The sequence below is a fragment of the Apis cerana genome, linkage group LG11 (assembly GCF_029169275.1).
Source record: "Apis cerana isolate GH-2021 linkage group LG11, AcerK_1.0, whole genome shotgun sequence".
Classification (NCBI taxonomy): Eukaryota; Metazoa; Arthropoda; class Insecta; order Hymenoptera; family Apidae; genus Apis; species Apis cerana.
This window is the reverse complement of record NC_083862.1, coordinates 8,607,214-8,615,826: the sequence shown is the minus strand read 5'-3', so window position 1 is coordinate 8,615,826 and position 8,613 is coordinate 8,607,214. Positions and strand designations below refer to the sequence as shown.

At 29.3% G+C, this 8,613-nt stretch overlaps 1 long non-coding RNA gene across 1 annotated transcript; it reads right to left on the bottom strand.

Moving 5' to 3' along the window:
- Nucleotides 1–4,911: 4,911 nt before the first annotated feature.
- Nucleotides 4,912–8,322, bottom strand: LOC133667022 (uncharacterized). The gene is made up of 2 exons (XR_009832094.1): nucleotides 7,657–8,322; nucleotides 4,912–5,622 (listed from the first exon to the last, which is right to left on the bottom strand). It is a non-coding gene; the product is annotated as an uncharacterized LOC133667022 (long non-coding RNA).
- Nucleotides 8,323–8,613: the final 291 nt, after the last annotated feature.

The following is an 8,613-nucleotide window of genomic DNA, read 5'->3' as shown; positions in this document are numbered from 1 at the left end:
TTGTTTTAGATTGGTGGGTAAAGGGCGGGAAAACTTCAGTTCATTTGAACAACGCCGCTTTCTTTGTATTTTGTAGAAATTTTTATTAAATTAAATTTTCGAAAAATTTAGAAAAAAAGAAACATTCATTTATAGTTAAACATATAGATTCAAAAAAGGAAAATGAATTCGCATAACAAATTTCTCGAATTGTGTAAATTTAAAATGTATGCATATTGAGACGTAACAAAGAAGGATATAAAATAAAAAAGAAAAAACAGAATGAAAAGGAATTCGAGGCAAAGAAAAAATATAGATACCAATGTTGAAATAGAATCTGATTATAAAGAGACGCTCAACAATCAAAAACAACAAGCATAGAACGTATCATTAATCAATCGAACAAGATCGATCCAGGGCAAGCAACACAATATTTCACTCCTCGGCATATAAAGTTCGCAAGATGATCGTACTACATTCGGTATACTACAATTACAAGGATAACCTCTTCCTTTCGCCTCGTCCTTTGACCTTCCTTTATCTTAACCGAGCACTGCCCTCTTCTTTTCATTCTTTATCCCCTCACGCTTTATTCTCGATGGGTTGCAAACTACGATGGCCACGTAGAAGAGCGCGCGCGCGCACAGCCCCGAATGGCATAATGCGTTTCGAACTGGTTTTATTCCGGCGAACGCGTCTCATTTTTCCCATTGGCCTGAATTGCACGCTACTCTTTCCCTCCTCCTTCTTCTCTGCTACCTCCTTTCTTTCACCTTTTTTCGTTTCTCCATTCTTGTTTTCCATCCTCCCTCTAACCCCCTCCGCCCCTCTTTCTCTATTCCTCCGCCTCTCTTTCTCGCTCATTGTTAACGCAACAGGGAGTATAAAGAGTCTAGACCGACACCTGTGTACCCCCTGACAACTGCCTCTCCCTAATACACTCTCCTCTCTCCTCTCATCTTTCCCTCTTTTTTTTTACGTTACTCACCCCTCCCTCTCTCTCTCTCTCTCTCTTCTTTCTCCCTTTTTTCCCTCCGTAGTTTTCATATTTATCTTCGATATATACTCTTCTCTTTCCATCCACCGTCACCCTTGTCGCACCCCGTTTTATATCTTCTCTCCTGCCTCACCCCGGAACTGCATTTTGCATAAGGGAGGAAGATTCATCATCATGCGAGGATGATACGTTGGGGATGTACGTGGACCTTTTTTCGAAATGCGTTTTCACCGCGGTAGCTAGCCACCGGCGAATCCGAAATTAAAATAGGGCCCGATCAGAATGGGGCGAGAGGGAAGTGGAGGGATCTGAAGAGGGCCCGTGATATTCGATGTACTCGAATGGGGTGGCGGAGACAACGAGGCGCGCACGTTTATTGGGGATTAATGCGTGAATGGCCGATGAAAGGGTTCGCGATAATCGAGATTTGTACGTCTCGTTACATTAGGTTTCGTGCTGTAACTGGATTTTAATATCGATGAAATAAGTGCTCGCTTTTCCTTTTTTTTTTTCTTTGCGAGTTGCAACGTGTTGATCTTAACGAGACGCCAGAACTGATAATTTACGAGACGTTGCGCGATAATTTATGGACTAATAATAGTTGTAAATTAAGAAATTGTACATATCTGTAAGTCGTAGATCTTTCTTCTACATAATTTTACATCGAATAGGATATGAGTTGTAATTTGTAAAATTTGTTTTACAAGTAATTATTGTTATAAATAAATTTAGTGTTAGTACAGTTTTGATCGAGAAATAGATGTTAGATAAATATTAATGAATTTTTTTGCAATTGAAATTATATTAATTTAAATAAAAATTTCAAATGGAGAAAATGAATCCAAAAATAACCGAAGGAAGAAGAATATTCGAGGATGAAATATTAAATATATCAATTACGATGGTGGTACTGTAATTACATTGAAGATTAATATATGGTTGCAATACAATATATTTCAATTATTTACCGTTATTATTGATCCTAATTGCAATATGATCGTAATGATAAATAACTCGGATCATTAATATTTTTCAAACTTAATCAATTGATCAATGATTAATAAAATAATCAATTTGATTCGTATATCGATTATTTTAATTTATTATTTTTGATGATTCGTTTTTGATGATATTTTTTAGAATTATAAAACACAAAGATATTGAATACTAATTAAAATTAATTAAAAATTCTATTTATCTTGTTAAATTATGTGAATATATGTTTTTTAAAAATTATTATTATTGTGATTAATATATATATATATATTACTTTCGAACAATTAAATTAAATCCACATTTTCATTTATCACTTAACAATAAATAAAGATAATAGAATAACAATTTCTTTTTGTTTCAAATAAAATAATACAATCAATGATAATCAATCTAATTCTTAATTATTATTTAAAAGGATAATTTTTTTCCGTTTCCTTTCAAAATTATTCAATGATACAGATTCTTGATAATTTGCGCATGTGCGTGTTTTCCACCAATTATAACTGTATTAATCGGCGCGCACAGTTTGAACAGTAAAAGAAAACGAGTTCCTCGACCCAATAATTCCACTCGTAACGATTTATCATAATTTAAGTTTCACGGCCGTATTATTCAACGCGCGTGTATACAAATTGTTGGTTGTCAGCCAGAAAGAATCACACTTACAATCAATTCGAGTTGACACTCTATCGATGCGCAAAAATTTATTTTATCTCTCTTATTCGTAAAACGAACATGATTAAACGCTAAAACGATTGATCGGTCTTTCATAAGGAGTAAAGAGAAATTAAGATAACACGAATGAGAAAGTTTTTTAAAAAATGATAATAAAATATCACTTTATTTTTAATTAAATAAAAATAAAAAGTATATAACAAAAGAAAAAACAAATGGAATAGAAAGATATTTTCATATACTTTTATTTTTCAATGAAATATTTTATTATCCAATCCTATATTTAATATACTTGAATTTAATTAATTGAAATGTGATATAATCAATATAATAAATAGTTTTTATAATCATTGTATATTTATATGATGATATTTATAATATTAATAACAAAGGAAATGATAAAAGGAAGGAATAATAAAAATATACATTCAGGCACATTCATTTGATATTTAATAATACCATGCATAAAATAATTTTCAATTTAATTTTTTCGAGGCCACACACATGCAAACCTCTTTACAGAAAATCTTATGCGGTCTTACTACCAAATCTTTATTATCGAAACTATCCATTTACTTTAATGTCCTAACAAATATTCAAATAAACGAATTTCTACCGTGAAATGAACGGAGTGAAAAAAATGACCAGGAGATGGCGATATGAATAGCGCAATTTAAATCCATCGAATGGGTAAGAAAAAGAGGCAGGAAGCAGCACGTGAGCAGGAGAGAACGTGTAATTTTTCCTTCGATGCCCGTCCAATGCGCCGCGTAATTAAATTCGGGCGCGATAAAGGCACGCAACCAGAAAGAAAAATGAATCGAATCCGGTATCGATTCTTATTACCTTCGAAATTGCATTCGAGAGAACGTATTGACGTGAATTTATCGACGCCACTAGATCCACCCAAGAGGGGCACAATAAATTAATGGTTCGTAATAAACAAAAACATTTTTCCAAACACATGATTTTACATGTGAATTATGGTATATGAAACGTATAAACGGAGAGAGAGAGAGGGAGAGACAGGGTGAAAACAAGAGGTAAACAAAAAGATAAAAACGAAGAACTCGAAGAAAGGAAAGCGAAAAGGAGTTGATGTTTAATCGATGCTTTGCTGATTCTTCGTAAATCTGCGACTTCCGGCGGGTGTGCAGCGTCGCGAATTCCGGTGCTGATAGTAAACGTTACACATTAATTTCTCCGCCTCGTATAGCTTCACCCTAGTTTTTTTTTCCAACCACCGTGTCCCTATGTTCGATTTCACTGGCGCGCATCCGCGACCTTTAACGAAGCGCGGCAGGATGCGGTTGGGATCAAGATTGCTACCAACTTAATTGGCTAATTAATAAAAGTGTCTAATTACCACGTAGCCAAAGCCTTTTTAAGCTTTCCTCTGTGTTTCTGAAATAGAGAAAATGATCGTCCGATTTTTATCGAAATTGAAACGTGAATTTTACTTTTTGTCGTTGCTCCTTTTGTTTTTTGACGATGGAGGCGCTGCTTGTCAAACTTTTGATGGCAATGTAGATTGTTTCAGTTTTCGTAATTTATATCACTGAATTAATATACAATATAAAACGATTTGTTTAATTTAGACGATAGTTTTAAACTTTATATTATTCGAATTATTTCCCTGTACGAAGTTAATTATATTTCGGAATGTATCGAGTTTTTTATCTTGCAAATATTTAAAAAATAGAAAATCAATAAAAATGATTAATCAATTTATCTGATGAATAATTGTTTCGTAATATTTCTGTATGGAAATTAATGAACATAATAAGTTTAGAATTCAATTTTTTTTTTTTAATATTTTCAATATATAATATATTTTCAAAATATGTTAATAAATATTCTCATTAATCTCGTGATTAATATATATTGATTACAATGAAAATTATTTCATCTTATATTTATTATTACTTTACTTCTTTACATTTACTTCTTTACATTATATACATATTAACTTGTTATATATATTTGCATATTTTAAATAAAATAAAAATATAAAAACATATCTCAAAGATAGATTGCTTCAGTTGCGTGATTTGTTTTTCTTACATTTTTCATATTTTTGTTTTTATATTTCTATTTACTCTATTATAAAGATAAGTAAGATATAAATTATTCTTGATTATAACTTGTAATTATATGTAACATTTCATCATTTACAAAATATATTTAATTATATTTAACGAAATGTTAAATATAAATTACATTAATAAAATCAGCATTAATTTACATTTTTTGATACTTAAATATTTTCTTCTTTTTCGACCGCGATTTTTTTGTAATTTTTTTTTTTTTTAATTTAAACTGTCAAAAGAGTCTCTTTTTTTCATTTCAAAAATTCAGAAAGAAAAGGAATTTGTATTTTTAATACATTGTTGTTACACTCTTGATAAATTATATTATTTTAATTTGTTCCTTAAACTTAATTAATGTATCCTGCAATTTTTGCAGCTTGACTTTTGCTTATGGCAGATAAATGTGTGATTTAATGCATTAAATTCTCCAGTACACTGCATTTGATCATGATAACTCTTAATATATATATATATATATATATCGTAACTTTCCATTTCCTCCTGGTTTGTATTTTCTTTCTCTTTACAACTAAATACGACATATTTTATGATTCTCATTATATTGAATAATTTTATTATTTTACAGAAAGAAAAGAATTTTCCTCGAATTAATAACAATTTCTTTCATGATATTATTCGTATGTATCATTTCTATTTCTTAATCAAAGTATAACAATATGTGCAAGGCCGTTCAACTGCTCAACTGCTTTGTTCTATTTTTCAATCAGATAATCCTACGATTCTGTACTAAAATTTCTACACGAATAAAAAAAAGAGAGAGGCAAGAAAAGAGGAAACAAAAAGAGAAAAACTCCTTTGTACAATTTGTGAATAGCGAATTGTGAATCGTGTTCGTTGTTAAATTCATTTATTTTCATTGGCGATCTGGAACGAATAATATATATATATCAAGATATAAATTTTAACAAAGTGACCCGATAAATAATTAGATTTTCAAATGGATGAGGAATAAAAGAGAAACAACTTGATAAATTGATAAAACTTGATAATAAAGAAATATATTGATCCTCTTTCAAACAAGTACTTAAAAATTACGTAGCTTCTCGAGGAATATATTTAAATATTTCTCTAAAAATTTTTCACATTTACAGTCGACTTTGTTTTTTATATTTTTTATATTTAAATTGTAGTATGATATTGGACTAAGAGCTACTATTTTATTTGGATGTATATTTTTGTTCAAAATCTGAAGATATACTTTTACAATTTTTTAAAATATCAAACACATAACATTTTATATTTTCTTTTATAAATATATATATATTTATATAAGAATGCTTTGTTCGTTTTCTCTGTTTTTCTCAAATGTATAATGATACGAGATCCATACGAATTCGTTCTGACTTTAATTCTGTCGTAATAAATAATTATTCGTTAATTGATTAATATTGATTAATATCGAATGGCTTATACTTTCATTTTGCAATTCATTTAGATATATGTAAACATGGATATATTTTAAATTCGAACAGATATTAATTATCCAAAAACTATCAATTCACAGAAGAAGAAAATTTTAAAAAGACAATCGCACTTTCGACAAATTTTTGATATTCTTATCAAAATTAAAGCCTTCTCTAGGTTTCGTACTTGTCTGAGTTATCTGAACACGTGTATTTTATCATCGTGTAAAAGTATTTTCAAAGTATTTCCAAAATATTTCGAAATATCATTGATTTGTTTAACAAATCGTGTCCAATGAATTGCTCGTTCTTGATCTCTGATTTTCTTGAAAATTCGAATACCGTAGAAAAATTTGGGAAGAAATCGGAAAAATTTATTGTCGAATTTCATCTATCGTCAATCATAGACAATCATTATCACGCTTGACATTTCAAGAGAATCGCTAAATAAGAAATTTGAAGCGTTTTTTAGCAAGTTGAAGATTATACTTGAAATCGAGGTCTCGAGTTTATCGGCAGCCTCGAAATGCTGTACTATCGAAGCAGATAATTGATAATACGAATTTTTACGTAGCGACGATAAAATTCTAAGTACATAACGAGTACATAAATAATATTAAAGGTATAATTACAATTAAAATAAATATATAAAGATAAAAGAAAAATTAGATAAACTTGGTAAATATATTTTATAATATATTTTAATATTTCTAAAGAGAAATATTATTATTATTTAAATATATTGAAAGCAATAATATCATAAAAAATATTTTATTCGCAATTATTTTATTTGCAAAAAAATGAATAAAATTATTACTTTAAAAATTATCAACATATTTTTCATCTTATTATCTTGAAAGCAAATTAATTGAATAAATTTGATTATACATACGAGATGATATTCGAAATAATATCTTGTGTGGTTTTCATTTGCAAAATTTTCATTTTTTCAAAAATGTCTTTTTGTAGAGGGGAAAAAAAAAATATTAGTCTCTTTAAATTGGGAAAATGTGACATTCATTACCATCATTTTTAATTCTCCATTTGCAAACAGAAAAATTTTATCTGTGAGTTTCAGATAAATATTAGTATGAACATGTGATTGTAAAAAAAAGTAAAAAGTACATATCGTATATCATGCCATCATATATAATAAGTTTCTAATCTTCTATTAGGGAAGGTTAAATGAAAAGGCTAAATAAAACAATGTAAAGTTTCGGTACTTCTCTTTTTCAAATATTTTATCGCGTAAGTACATATGTACTTAACACATGTATACATGTCTTTTTGCCTTCATTAGATTTAGTTATGTCCAAATAAAAAACTAAAAAGTAATAATAAAAAATTAAAAAAAAAACTGGAATCAAATGTTCCTCCAAAAGCTTTCAATTTATGACAGATGTCACTAATTCTGTCACGATATAATCTGACTAATTCTACGCACTGTCATCGACCATTCTCATTCTCATTATATACGATTTACAATTTTACCTACTTTACATTATTTCACCATCACCCAATTTATCGTCATCGTTATAAAATTTAAGATAAAGGAGCAATTAACGATGAAAAATGCCATTTCATCAAATGCACACGATACTTCTCCCTTCTCCACTATCAAACAAAATGGAGACCGGTTAGAAATTGGTCCGTGAAATTAGGTTGCCCATCGTTATCGTTTCAGTGTAAACCAGATACCAGATACCACTCGTAACTGAGTTATTGCTTTTTGAAGATTACGCGAATCAAGAAGGTCGTCGATTATCAACACCGAAACGAACTTCACGATACTTTCGAACGCCAATGTATGCCATCTACCGGTTACACCCGATCCATTTTCTAATTTTCTCGATTAAACGCGATACACATAGAATCTCGAACGTGATGACAAGATTACACGTACAACTCTATCGTGTCGAAGGAACTGCCTCTTGAACAACGCTCGTGATATATACTCGAATCATTGATCCAGAATCGATTTTAATCTGCGATTAAATCGAGATACCATGGTTCAAGATTATGCATCTCGAAGATAATGTATCTTTCATTTAAATTCGTAGAAGGCAGAGATAATAGTGGCTCGTTATCAATTTTGACAACTTCTCTAAATTTTTCCACGATTTGCCGATATGTCGAATAATATTTGGCGAACAATGATGCAAAACTTTGAATTTTTGTTTATGAATTAATTATAAAAATATCTTTTCAGAATTATATAAAATTTTTGATAAAATGAAGTGAATATAATAATACTTTGTTTTTTGAGACATAAAAAATTTGATGGAAATTAAAAAAAAGTAAAGTTTTTACAATCATAATCATTTAAATTTATTATTATTTAATTATGAAGTGGAATGAAATAGAATGAACTCATATATATTGCTAAAACCAAATTATTGCTAAAACAAAATTCATCCCAATTGATTTTGCATAAAATAATCAACAAATTATA